Genomic DNA, 15077 nt, shown 5'->3' with positions numbered 1-15077 from the left:
TTTAATAGATCTAGAAATGTTTATCCACATAGATTGTCTCGTGGAGGATATGACAAACTTGAAAAGAAGATAAGTGAAGAAAAAAGAAAACAAAGGGAACAAACGTTGGGTGATTCTATAAGCCTTGATCATACTCCATCTCCACCATCACACCATGAGAAACGGAAGAGGACATGTCAAAGAAAAGCGGTGAGTTCACATCATAGGCTACACGTAAAGTGGTTGAAAAGATTGTAAGTAGATTCTTTTTTCAATAATATTATTTATTTTGTTTAAATCAACTTGGTAAAGATGAAATTTTATAAGTGTTGTAGGATGTATTGGTTGAACAATCCAAAGTCGGTTTTTTGTTCCAGAATATCGTCATGACATCTTAGTTGAAGCGATTGGAAGCGAGGAGCATCTCGGGCATGTTTGTGGTCTTGGAAGAGGCATTGACTTCAATATTTTTTTTTGGACGATCTCAAGCAACTAGGGTAGTACACAATAAGGAAAGAGATTGAAGAGATAATTACTATTAAATTGGTGGAGGAAAGGGAGAAGTGGAATCAGGAGGAATGTAAGAGGATGAAGATGTATGAGCGGGAGAGGATGTTGTAGGAGGAGACATTAAGGTTGTTGTAGCAGGTGAGGGAGTGGGTCCATAAGGAGTAAGAGAAGAGAGAGAGAGTTTGGCTGAGGTGGAGCAAAAGAAGGCGAATGATGAGGAGTATGAGAGGATATCCATGAAATGTACCTGCGATATGCTTGAGGTATGAGTATAAGTTTTAAAAAATTGTGTTGCATGTTGTTGTTAATATTGTTTGCGTTTTAATTTTTGTATTGTATTTCAGTTTTTTTATGATGCATAGATTGAGTTCATTGGGTTTACTCAATTAAACAAATTCAAATTAAGTGGGCATTCAATAGAAAGTAATGGATGGGTCAAGCATAAAAGAAAGTTGTTCTACCCACCAGGACAATATTGAAATCACACCATAACAAGTAAATAACATTCAGAGACTAAAAATGATAGTAGAGAATCTTCCATATATCTGCAAGAATATTCAATTAAGTCATGTTTCAGATCAATATTACGTACTTCCTAAGTCTACTATTAAGGAATTTTTGAAGGGGGGTAAATGGCTAGAGATTACCATATTATAATTGTGGTGTTCGTAAATATAATTTTTACGTTGATCATTTCTATTTATATTCATACGTTCTCGTACTTTAGCAATAAACATTTGACTCTTGTAGGTACTTGCATGAGATGTGTGTTGAAAGGGGTTTAAGAAATTATTTTATCGTAGATCTAAATTCCATTAGACTTCATGGTGGTACAGTAGCAAACGATATCAAGGTTTACTTAAAAGAAAGGTTGATAGAAGAGAACAAAGAATTGACCCCGTTTTACCACGTGTAAGTCTATATTAATTTGCGTTTTCATTTATAAATTAATTTTATACATATTATTAAGTATTCTGAATGTTTATACAATCATTATTGGCAACTAATTATTATATGCCCGAGGCAAAATATTGTAGTTATGATTTTCTCTATGCACAATCCCCTTAATGAAGTTATGTTAAACGCTTGAGTAAGTGTATTAGTTTTTATTAAAATTTAACCTTTAGTTTTAAATAATTTTTTATGTGTGTTTAATTTTTACCGACATGTGTAGAGCGGTGGAGGGATACAATGCAATCAAACTTGCTTTACATAACTTGTTCTTTTTTATATTATATTATTTGTGTGTATTAACTAGTAATTATATGGACATTATTTGTAGTCAAGAAGATAATCCGACAGTTATTCTTGTGGATATTATGTTATGAAACATATGTATGACATTGTCACCGGAGGCATTACAAATGGATGGACCAAGCGTAAGGTATTAGCTTAATCCATATACATGTAATTTATGTATATTTCTTAAGTTAATGTTGTTGTTGTTAGCTTACCATAATTTAAACTTTATTATAATTATAGGAGTTTAACGACAATACATCATTCTCACAAGAAGAGATAGATAATATCCAATCAATTTGGGTTGGTGTCTTATTATCATCTTGTCATGAATTTGTAAAACAATAGTTTTTTTTGTTATAAGCATAATTTGTACATATAGAGGTTTTGACATTTTCATCAACAAAACTCTAACTTTTGTATTATGTATTGATGACAATAATGCAAATTTATACATTTGACTTTGCCACAATGTAAATTTGTATTTCTGTATAAAAAAATGAATACCAATTTTGTTATGTATTTCTAATTTGGTATTATGTGTTAATTTGGTATTCTGTAACAATTTATAGTTTCTGCATGTGTACAAAATGATATAGGTCTGCCCACTAAAACGAGAATCAAAACAAACTTATGTAACAAAAACCGACATAAAAACATATCTTATTATCTCGGTTATTGAATAAAACTAAGAGGTATGTTGCACACGCTAGTTAGTTTTAAAAATAAAAATATGTTGTTGTTAGCGATCGGGCCATTGACCTTTTGTATTTTAACCTCGACTTTATAAACACTGAAGGGTAAAGTTCCTACTTTTCATGTCATCCTTCGTTACCTCAATATTATAACCGAGGTGAAATTCATTTCACATTCGATGTGACATGTGTTATTTATAGTAGTGTAGACAAAAATGATGTTTCCGATGTAGTAATGACAGTTCAATTGAGGTTTGTAAATCCGGGGGTTTAGGACGTGGAAACGGCGGTGGTTCCAGTAATATACTTACGGGTTCTGGTGGTTGCAGTAACACGTTTGGTGGTTTTGGTGGAAGATCCGACATACTAAAGATGTAGCGAAATTTGAGTAAAGATATTAGTATAAAAAATTGTACTATCATTTGAACTATAAAAAATTGTACTATCATTTGAAGACACTAGTATAAAACTCTTGGTTTTGAAATCTATTTCAAAAAAAATTCTTTTGTTGTTCCTTTTGATTAGTTGTATTATGCAAAATAACCTGGAGTGTACACGATATTTTGGTGAAGAAAGAACACATGTGGGACACGATGTTCCAGCATGTGTGCAATATCTGGCACTTGTCAGCAGTCCAATGTTGTTGTTGTTTTGAGCGAATTTTCTGAATTTCTATAATGAGATTTGTTGTTTTCTTTTAGCAATGTGTTAATTATATTTGTTTGGGAAACTAAATCTAATTAAATCTAATTAATTGGATATTTATATTTGAATCAAAACAAATCAAATCTTCTGATATGTTAGATGAAATATGGAAAACTATAGGGTTTGCCTATAGTTCCATGAACAAAAAGATAAAAATTCCCACTCATAAGTTTGTTTCCCCTAAGAAGAAGATTGACTTTCAAATATTGGACCACATGTCTCAGCATCTTGCTCAACATGTGTATCCTCAAAACAGAGGCAACGAGAACTCATCTTGGAGGAAGTTTATGTTGAGCAACCAAAGGGATTAATTGATCCTAGTTTTCCAGATCATGTGTACAAGTTAAAGAAAGTTTTTTTATGGTTTAAAACAAGCCCCAAGAGCTTGGTATGAAAGATTAACTTATTTCCTATTCAACAATGGATACACGAGGGGTGGAATAGATAAAACTCTATTTGTGAAGAATGATGGAGGAAAGCTCATGATAGCTCTGATTTATGTTGATGACATGGTCTTTGGTGGGATGTCAAACCAGACGGTAGAACATTTTGTCCAATAAATGAAGTTTAAATTTGAGATGAGTTTTGTAGGATAACTCATTTACTTTCTTTGGCTTCAAGTAAAGCAAATGGAATACAATATTATTGTAATCAAAGCAAGTATTCTAAGAGTATAATGATGAATTTTGGTCTTGAAAATGCAAGTCACGAGAGAAATCCTGCTGCAACACATGTGAAAGTAACAAAAGACGAAAAGGGTGTTGATGTAGATCAAATTTTATACATAAGCATGATTGGAAGACTGCTCTACCTAATAGCAAACAGACCTGACATTAATTTATTTGTAGGTGTTTGTGCAAGATATCAAGATAAACCCAAGGCTAGTCATCTTACTCAAGTGAAGAGAATTATAAAGTAGTGTGACTATGGTATTCTTTTTTCTCATGATACTAATTTAAGACTAGTAGTGTATTGTGATGATGATTGGGCTGGAAGTGTAGATGATAGAAAAATGACATCTGGTGGATGTTTCTTTCCTGGCAATAATTTAATCTTTTGGTTCAGCAAGAAGTAAACTAATGTCACATTATCTACTTCTAAAGATGGGTATATTGTTGCAAGGAGAAAATGCACTCAATTGCCCTGGATGAAACATATGTTGAAGGAGTACAATATCGAACAAGATGTCATGACATTATTCTGTGACAACTTGAGTGCTATTAATATTTCAAAGAATCATGTAGAACACAATAACTCATATTCTGGAACTTGAGTAAAACACCTCGCTTTCAAGGTTCTGAACCTATTGAGGTAATCTTCAATGCTTTCATCCACCTTTCTCTTTACGCTGGCTAATTCCTTGTGGCTAATCTTACATTTCCCCATGTAGAACTGCTCGTGAAAGGCCCTTTCTAGTTAGGCCCGCGTAAAGATGGAGTTTGGAGGAAGGGTGGTAAACCATGTGAAAGCGTTATTTGTCAATGAGTTTGGAAAATACTTAATTTTCAAATTATCATTGTTAGCTAAATCACCAGCCTCAATCTGATACCGGGAAACGTGTTCGACATGGCACTCAATAGTGTCGCCAGCGAACTTGGTGAATTTTGGGACTTTCTAACCCCTAGGCAATTTGACTTGCCTTACATACTCCGACAATGGGGATATATAGTTTGTCCTGTGGAGGCGTGCGTTGAGGCCATTCTATACCAAAACACGTTCAACGATGATGGTGATGTTATCTTGTACCCCCATGTTGTTCTGTCGGGCTTGTCTCATGAGTTATTCACCATCTTGGTTGCGCTGCACTAGGACCATGTTGAGGTCTTCCGGACTTTGATCATTTTCGACAATCCTGTTTTCCAAGGGGTTAACCCCCTGGAGAATGTTAGGCACTAGAGTTTGTAACATTGACGGTGCCTCTAAAAGGTCAGCAATCTTACCCATTTGGTGGGTTAATTGTTGATAACTCCTAATCGTGTTTTCTAGAAATGGGTTAAACATGTTGCCTATCTTGTTTGTAATAATATGAACAATATCATGGTTTCTTTTATCCATTAAATGTCTCATGAGTGGGAGAGATTTATTGGTTAAAGATGAAGCACCCTACGAAGGAAAATTCCATATTCCTCCTGGTGGTTGTACTAGTTGGCCAAAGTTGTAACACCCTAAATTTTCGGTGGATAAATATAGAATGTTTATCAGAATAAAAGAATTTAAAATGTAATTTAGGATGGTACACTAAAACATACGATCAACCTGCTCAATCGAAAAGACATATAACACTTGACAGTTATGAAAATAGTAGTAATAACTACATATATGAGTGTTAACTTTTATTAAATAGCAGCAAAACAACAATAACAAATAGTTAACCCACATATCCAACATCAACATAACATGTCATTATAAGAAATGTTACAACATAAAGAATGACACAACGTTCCAAATTCCCCAAGGTTACATATCTGAGCAGACACTAACACTAAAATAAAATAGAAGACTTCATCTTCCACTCACATTTGAGCTCATACTGTGGATTATCTGCATGTTACCCACGTGGAGGCAACATTCAAACAAAACGGGTGAGATATCATAATCATAAAAAGGAAAGAATGATAATAAGTAAGCATCAGATTATATAATCAGTTACCCTGTGAAATAGAAGCTACGCAGGGGTTAGAAAAGGGGGTGTAATCGGTTACCCTAAAACCAATTACCGGTTACACTACACCATGTAGCGCAACCAACATTGCTAACACACACATGATAATCGATTAACCAAAAACTGGTAATCGATTACATCCCCTTTTTTCTAGCCCCTGCGTAGGTTTTGTTTTACAGGGTAACAAGATACCTAAAAACCAGTAACTGGTTACCCCCCCTCCCCCATTTTACCCAAAAATGTGTTTTTTAAGTACTGTAACCGGTTACTCCATTTCTGGTAACCGATTACACTGTTGCATAAGCATTTTTCTGCAGCTGTTTCAAAATAATATTTACTTAAAATTCATCCCAAAACCCCATTTTTCTTACAAATCATTTACACTATATTTTAACACGAAAAATAACTTTTTCAACGTTCAAAACCCCAACTTATTTACACCGAAAATATTCATAACTCAGTTCCGACTCTGACCCAAAACAACACCAATCACACAACGTTGACATCATACAATCCAACCAAAGTTTGTGATTCCAACAACAACAATTGCAACAATTTATCATTCCAACATCAATCACAACGTCATCATACCACACACACACACACATAATTCAACAATTACCAGTTATCACAATGGTCATGAATATAAAGAAGAAAAACAGAAAACCTACATGACATAATCTATGCACCATCATCATGTTAACCCTTAAATAATCAGAACCTCGCCCTTACCTTAGAGTTCCTGACAATTGATTCTTTGACCTTCAACAATGGTGAATTCTTCTCTTGAGCCATAACCCCTTGTAGCACCTCAAATTTGCACCTATCATTGTGCATACATTTGCATATTAGGTCATAGCATATCATGATCCAATGCATAGCATTGCATTGCCCCCATTTGCCTCAAGAGCAAGCAAGTCAAGAATTAGGTCAAACTGATCAGGAGATCAATCCACCAAGCAAGCAAGGGTGTTTCTCAAGGAGCCAAGGCCCTAGGGTTTGTCCAACATGTTCACATGACTTGGAGGTTCATTTGAAGTGTTTAAGTCAAGGGTTGGATGTTCAGAAGTCATCAATTCATGCACAGTCAGTCAGAAACCCTAGAAAGTCAAAGTTGGTCAACTGTGGTTGATTTTATGGTTTTGATGGATGGATTTGGTTTGAGAGAGCTTATTCATGTCCCAATAGGCCTCATATATCATGGAAATCAACATCATTGAAGAATTTGAAGCCAAACAGAAAATTTCCAAAAATAGAAACTGGACCTGTAATTTTAACTGCCAAAAATGGAAACTTCTTGATCCTAAACTTACATCATGATACAAGCTTCAAATGAATTTTTTCCCAACATGAAAGTTGAAGATCTTGTTCTCCCATTTCCAAAAAGTCCAAGAACTCTCAATTCCCATGCATGGTTGTCAAGATATGATCAAATCATTTTCACAAAATCTTGAACTTCAAAAGGCCATATCTCTCAAACCATTTGGCCAATTTTGGTGGGGTTTTTTCCTACAAACCACATTTCATCTCCTCTTTCCAAAAATATAAATTTCATGCACAAAAACCTTACCATGCAAAATGGCATTTTTGGACTTGTCTTATTTAAATTCAAGTGTGGACCAAAGTTGACTTTTTGAATTTAACACTTTTACTCATTTTGGCCAATTGGGATTCATTTAAGATGGTATTTGAAACTTGCCAAAGCCCAAAACTCGGGCAGACTTACACACTCCATTTGCCTTTGGTGCAAAATTAGCAATTATGCAATTGGCTTCATTTAAGCAAAGTTTGATTAACACATGATTAGCATTGCTTAAACAGATGATATAAATGCCATTTTCTGTCATTTGAAGCAACCCTAGCAGCTGCAAACACTCAAAAATTCATCTTCTCTCAAAATTCATCTTTCTTGCATTTTCAAAAAAAGCTTCCAAATCCTTCAAAGGCCACGACCTAGCTAGCTTTGTTCACTCATCTAAGCATCATTGTGGACCTATTTTCATTGCCATTTCACAACTGGAAGGGGTTTATGCTCGACTGTTTTTCCAACACCATTTCCATGGCAGATCTGATTTGAGTTAGTTCCAAGCTTCACTGAGCCAAGGCATTCTCACTATCCATCATTGAAAGCATAATACGCATCTGTTCAAACTCATACAAGCCAAAGGAGCACTGAATCATCACTGAGTTTCATTTTTGGTAAGTTTTCGAATCCTTTGTTTCTCAAATCCATGCCATGCTTAGTGTAGGTCTTGGTATGCTGATTACTATAAACTTTGTCTCGTGTGAAATGGTTAAGTAGTTTGCAAGAAATCTGGAAATGAAGTTTGGTGTCCATTTGATTTTTTGCTCGATTCTCTTTCATTAGCTTGCTTCCATGAAAATAGTGCTTGGATTTATCATGTACATGGTCTAATGCTTCTATTGATATGCTCATTATTCATTTTGGAAAGTTTGTGTTCTTGAGCAAAGTTGGATGTTGTTTTGATTTCTGTTCGATTCATGTTCATTGTCATGTTTAAATGGAAATTGATAATGGATTGTTGTTCACCCTGCCATGCTGAATGTTTCTGTGTATGCAATTTGTAATTCTGGAAAATTTTCTGGAAATCGATTGGAAGTGATGAAGATTGTTGTTGTTCATGTAGCAAACCCTAATTCCCTTTAAGCCTTGCCCAGAAATTGCAGTTTTCACGTGTGCATGTGCACTGTTGCACCATGCACCAATGAAATTATTTCATTCCCGCGGCCAATGCACAGTCGTTTGGATAAGTGAGCTTCAAAATTACCAATGTGCCACTCGGTCCTTTAATTATCCAACTTATTTCATTTAAATTTCAATAAATATTTTACTTTGTTCATCAATTTTGAAAAATTCACAACTTGCTCATTTCAAATCCAAATCCAGTGGGGTTTTTTGCATCATGTCCTGTTGATTGTCTACTTTTTTGTCATGATTTTTAATGATTTTTTGGATCATTGGTTTTTAAATGGCCTTAGGGTTTGTGTAATGTGACCAAAAATTGTACCCTTTGCCAATTCTTTTGTGAAATAATCATGTTGCATCCATTTGATCTGAAAATTTTTGTGGTCATTCTACACTCATTCATGCTTATTTTGGTGTAAAGATCATGATTTTATCATATGTGGTTTGTGTGATATGAATTTTTGAAGTAGGGTGTGACAACTTGTGTCACACCATGGATGTGCAATTTCATAATTTTTGTTGACATGCTTCCTGACCTCCAAATGATCCAAATTTTTGCATGAATCTCCTCTCATATGTCTAGTTGAATTGTGATTTTTCTTGGAATTAATTGTGCTATTTTCCATTTGTTTGAGATTTTTTCTTCCCTGCCTAGTCTATTGTTGACTTTGTGTGACACCTCTTACCATTTCATTTGGGAAATTCTCATACCTTATTGTATGATCATGAAATTTTCCATGTGCATACTAGACATCTTGAGCTTTGAATTGGTGTTGATCCCAGTCATTTCTCATCTGTTTTCATTTTGTTATGATTTTTTGAAGTTGACCCATGTTTGTTTGACTTCTTTGTGCATGCTTGAATTTGCTTTGACTTTATGATTTTCATTGACTGCCTTCCACTTGTCCAAATGCAATGAAATTTGACATGCTTGCCATGCTAGATGTTAGGATTGAACATGATTTATTTGATGATTTTTGAAAATGTTTGAGTTGACTTTTGATGCAAGTCATTCTGTTGACTTCTTTGAGCTTTCATTTGCCATGCCTTGCCTTCTTTGGTTTGTGAATTGATGATGATGCATGATATGAATATGAATCCAATTGTGCTTGCTTCTTAAATGTTTGAACTTGACTTTGGTTGACTTTCATTTGCTGTTTTGACTTTCCCATTTGTTTTTGACCCTAGGCTTGTCCTAGTGGTCTTTTGGGCTTATGATTGAGTTCATGTTTCAGGTTAAGCAACAATGCCTCAAAGATCATACAAATTTGATTGAGCTTGATTACATATCATGTGCTAACCTTTGTTTTGTAGGTGGTATGACTCATATAGTTTGAGTATTGTGCTTTGCACATTGGTCCCTTTGTGTTGACTGTTGTTTCCCAATTCCTTTTGTTTTGACTGTTGAAATGTGTACTGATTAGTTTGACTATTTCAGGTACCCTTAGTTGCTTAAGTTCTTTGAACTTGCTTTTCTTTGCTATTTAGCAACTTGCTTGAGGTATAATTTCTTTTTCTTCATGTAGTCTGGAAGACCTGGCCTGTTACTTGGCCAGGCAACTGTCTGAAGTCCTCCTTAAGAGGCATTGCTTGTGTGTGTTTAATTTTGTCCCCAAGCAGGAAAAGTCCTTCAAGTAAGGCAATTGGTGGATAAAAGAGATAAGTAGTCTATCTCCCACTATTCAGTGAGTCTTCTCCTTGCTCCCATTACATGGTTGTAGCATTGAGATCTTAGCCCAAGATCTATTGAGTCAATAATGTGGATAGAGCTCCATCTTTCTGAGCTCCCACACCTTCTGATATTGAAATGCTCTCCCTGACCAGGGATAAGAGCAATGAGGCACACCCCTCATCTCCTTTCATCTGCTTCACCTTAGCCCCTCAATGGCAAGGTTAAGAGCAACCCTTTGACCCCATTCCAGTTGGCCCTAGTGCCTAACCCTTGATGTTTGAGCCCCTTGTTGGTGTGTTTATTTTGTGCTGTATGTGCCTGTGTGGTGTGTTTGTATCCCCTAGGCTTGTTAGACTCCGAGTAGTCTCGTTTGCATGTCAATTAAGGTAGCACGGTTCCTTCGTATAGGACTTCCTTCCTTGCTTGCTTTCTTAAAACACAAACAAACCTCATCCCCTCTTAAGGATACGTTAACTCCTTCTACTACAGATGAGTAAGTCTCCCAAGGTCAAGCATCAGGTAGATTGTGCAGTGACGTTGTCCACTTAAAAAACACAAACCAATAATAATAGTTTGGCCGAACTACGACAACTCTGATTCTCATGTTCAGATGAGATACGTAGGCGCGAGACGCGATGTCTTGTCGAGTTTGACTAACCACTAACACTAATTCTTTTCTCTCACCCCTGTTGTGATTGAGATACCCCCTTTCTCTGGCCCTTGTGCCATTTAGCTAGAAACCATAACTTAGGGTTGATTTTGCATGACAACATCTAGGCTCGAGTCGTAGTCTCCCTAGAGTTGTGTCTCCCTCTGTTATCTGGTTAGGCTAGGTCCTTTATCCCTGCGTAGGGGAACTACATCGCCCTGATCTTCACACCAGATGAAGTATGTAGGCAGGAGATTGAGCTGATCTCTCCGGGCGCCCCTTTTCTTTTTTGTGTGTGTTGTCTGACCTCTGCTAGGCTCGAGTCCCTGACTCCTTAGCATTTGCTGTCTGTCTGTTTGTGTGTGTTTGACAGTTATAGGCTGAGTCCCCGACTCCCTATTAATCTGTTGTGTTGTAGTGTGCTTGGAAGCCGATGTAAGTCCATCGAGTGGCATTTGGGTTCCAGTGTGTGTGCGTTTAGGTTCGGATGTCGATGTAAGTCCAGTGATTGGCATTCGGGCTCCACGTTTGCCTGTGTCTTGTTTGTTTGTGTGCGTGTCAGCCGAGCTACGAATGCTCTGATTCTTCTCTCGTCCGAGAAGATACGTATGCATAGGATGCGACATCCTAGCGAGCATGTGTCGTCTCCCCAGTCCGAACTACTTCGACTCTGATGTCTATGCCTGATAGACTAAGTAGGCCCAGGATACGATGTCCTGCCGAGTCATTTTCAGTCAGTCTCTTTTGTCTCTTTCAGCCAGTGTGTGTGAGTATTTGAGCAGTGTTTAGCAATCAATTTTCCTTTCTAGTGTGCGTGGATCCAGTCGAGTACGACGGATGCGTAGGGGTGCTAATACCTTCCCTTCGCATAACCGACTCCCGAACCCATCCTCTTTGGTCGCGAGACCATGTCCTTTTCCTAGGTTTACTTCGAGCGTTTCCTTTCCCTCTTTTGGGATAAATAACGCACGGTGGCGGCTCTGTTGTTTTCTTTTTCCCGCCGATTTTTCGCGCGATGCGACACCCCTTCTTCTCCCTTTCTCAGTTTCTTCTCTTTTCTCCCAAATGTTATGTGTTCTCCCTCTCTCTATCTCACCATCTATTTTCTATTTTTATTATAATTCTTATTATTATTACTAATCTCACTAAATAAAATACTAACAAATAATAATATCTTTTATTATTTAATCTAAATAATAATAATAATAATAATAATAATAACCCACTCTAATTAAATTAATATTCATCTAATATTAATTAATTAACTAAATAATAACTAATATAATTAATTACCTTTATTCACAACACCATCATTTATATATATATAAATATATAATATATATATATATATATATATATATATATATATATATATATATATATATATATATATATATATAATATATATATATATATATATATATATATATTTCTTAACCATCACTATACTATTTTTAATTTTTAACGACATTGTGTGACTCGTGTTCATGTACAAGTAGATGATTACTTAATTATTTTGTTTATTTTTATATTTAAATATATATTTCTGACGGGTTAAGACTACTTAACTTATATATCTTTTCTATATATTTCTTAATCATCACAATACTATATCTATTTATTACTTAAAATGATATTGCGCGACCCCTGCAAACGCACGGGTAGATGACCACTTAACTACTTCATTTATTTTTCTACTAAAATATACATTCTCGATGGACCGATACTACTTATTTGTATATCTTTTATATACATTTCTTAAATATCAATTTATATAATTTTTATAATATACATCTCTTAAAAAAATTATATAATTTTTATTTTATATTTATTTTATATTTTGTTGACTTTCTTCGATCCGTGCGAAAGCACGGGTCTCTTACTAGTATAAATTATAATTGTATTCATTCTATATATAGTTCAAGTATTAACCTTTCACCAACAAAAATAAATATTTTAAGTGCTTGATAATTAGGTTGGCGGGCTGGCAAGTCAACCCGTCATTTTTTTTGCGGACTTAAAGCGGGGCGGTCTGAACGGGTATGCGGGCACAAAATCTCAATCCAACCTGCCATTTTTTGGCGGGTAAGCATGCTGGTCCGGCGGACTACGACTTGTTTTGTCACCCCTAAGATAAACAACATTATTTAAAAATATTAATAGTGCACTGAGAATATAAAAGACATTTCATATTATCAATTAATCATAATGGTCATATTTTAAATTATATTTAATTTTTTATTTTAATTATATTTAAAGTTTTGATAAATTAATTATGTAAATTTTTTGACGTTAAAAATACATAATAATTAATCTCTTATGAAAATGTTAATCAATTTTTATTATCAAAAGCATCTTATCAATTTAGAGTATAAATAATTTTAATTAAAGTCCATCATTCTTTTAAAAAAAGGTTTAATTGCAATTTTAATATCTTTTTTATTTTAGTCTCCATGTAAAACACCACAATTTTGGTCCAATTTTTACGTTTTGGGTTGAATTTTGGTCCATTTTTAGGAACTAAAACCTAACACAAACTTAAAAAATAACCAAAAATATGATTTTTAAAATGGGAGGATCAAAATCTAAAAAAAAAGTAAAATAAAGGGGACCAAAGTTACAATTTTGCCTTAAAAAAATGAACCTGCATGATCTTAAATATTAATAAAATTTGTGTACGCATAATTCAAAATAAGAATTTGTTAAATTGTTGAGATTTTTATGAGTTGTTAAGTGTAGTTCATATGGTTGAGATAATTATGGGTAAAGATAACTGATTGTTGAAATCATTATGGGTATAAATAATTGTTTGTTGAGATCATTGTGGGTATATGTAAATGTTTGTTGGGGTTATTGGTATCACTCTCACAGAAACAGATGAGGATCGGAGAGAGGATACCGATGTGATGCACAGTGGTTGACGCTTCTGATGTGATGGAAAAGTGGCTAATATGCAAGGTTCGCACTCAAACACTCAAGTCAATGTATGTCTTAGTAATATATTTTATGGAATAATTTTAATACCTATGAAGTACCGCGTCTCTTCCCTTTTATAATAGGACTAATTTTTTAATCGCACACGTGGCATGTGGCATGGGATGCGGAGAAACGTTTGATTAATCTGACGTTAGTAGTAAACTTCCAGAAGTAAACTTCGCTTCATGCTTAAAATGCTTCACCCACTTTGGGCCTTTTGTTCTTTTTGGGTTCAGTGAGCGACCCAAAATAGTTGTCCCAAACCCTTTCCTTGGCTAGCGGATCGAGGACTTATGACATGTTTTCGTTGGTGGCCACGGGTGAGAGACGTGGAAGTTTCCCCCATTAATTTGGCCACTACGATGGAACATGCATTTAATGTTCATTTTGGGATACATCACGCTTTTCTTACAAAAATAAGGGATATCAAGGAAAAGGTTCAAAGGAAGTGGCATGTAGGGGTAAACAAGACAAAGACAATTAGGATAAGATGTGCGGTTATAGACACGATAGATGCTTCATTTCTAGAGAACTACAACTGAATTTTGACCGTTGTTATGAAATTCTAAGAATAAATCTTAGGTCAACAGTCAAGTTAAATGTTCAACATGTACCAGAATAAGCAACGATTTCAAAAACTTGATGACATAAGTGTACCGATCTGTCACCGGTTGGTGCATGTTTCTTAGTTCTGTATTAATTTCTTGGAAAAGTAAAAAAAAAACAAGCACGAGTCTCCAAATCCTCCATTGAATTTGAATATCGAGCTATGCTAACCGCCTGATCAAAAATTATTTGACTCTAAGCTTGGTTTATCTCCGTAAACAACAACACCTCTCTATACTGACAATACTAGTGCTATTCAAATTGCTGTCAATCTAGTTTTTCACTTACAGACTGAACATATTGAGATGGATTGTCATTCTATCTGGACGGAAAGCCTTTGAGAAACACACTATATGTCTTTTGCATGTCACCTCACAACTTCAGCTTGTTGATATATATTCACCAATGCATTTTCTTGTCCTCCACGTCAGTTTATTTAGCAAATTGATGTTGTTTTGACCACCAACAACATCAATTTGATGGGATGTCAATAAGGAAATTTGATGTTATTAGTTTCGTATTATATTTTGTATAACTTAAAAATTTATTAATGGTATATAATTAGAATTCAAATCAAAATATTTGTAATAACTATGTAAAAAATTATTAACTGTATATAATTATAATTTGTGTTAAAGGCTCAAATTAATCACTCATTTTGTGATTGGAATTATATA

Source organism: Lathyrus oleraceus, chromosome 3 (assembly GCF_024323335.1).
Source record: "Lathyrus oleraceus cultivar Zhongwan6 chromosome 3, CAAS_Psat_ZW6_1.0, whole genome shotgun sequence".
Classification (NCBI taxonomy): domain Eukaryota; kingdom Viridiplantae; phylum Streptophyta; class Magnoliopsida; order Fabales; family Fabaceae; genus Lathyrus; species Lathyrus oleraceus.
The sequence above is the reverse complement of the archived record's forward strand: the minus strand, read 5'-3'. Positions refer to the sequence as shown.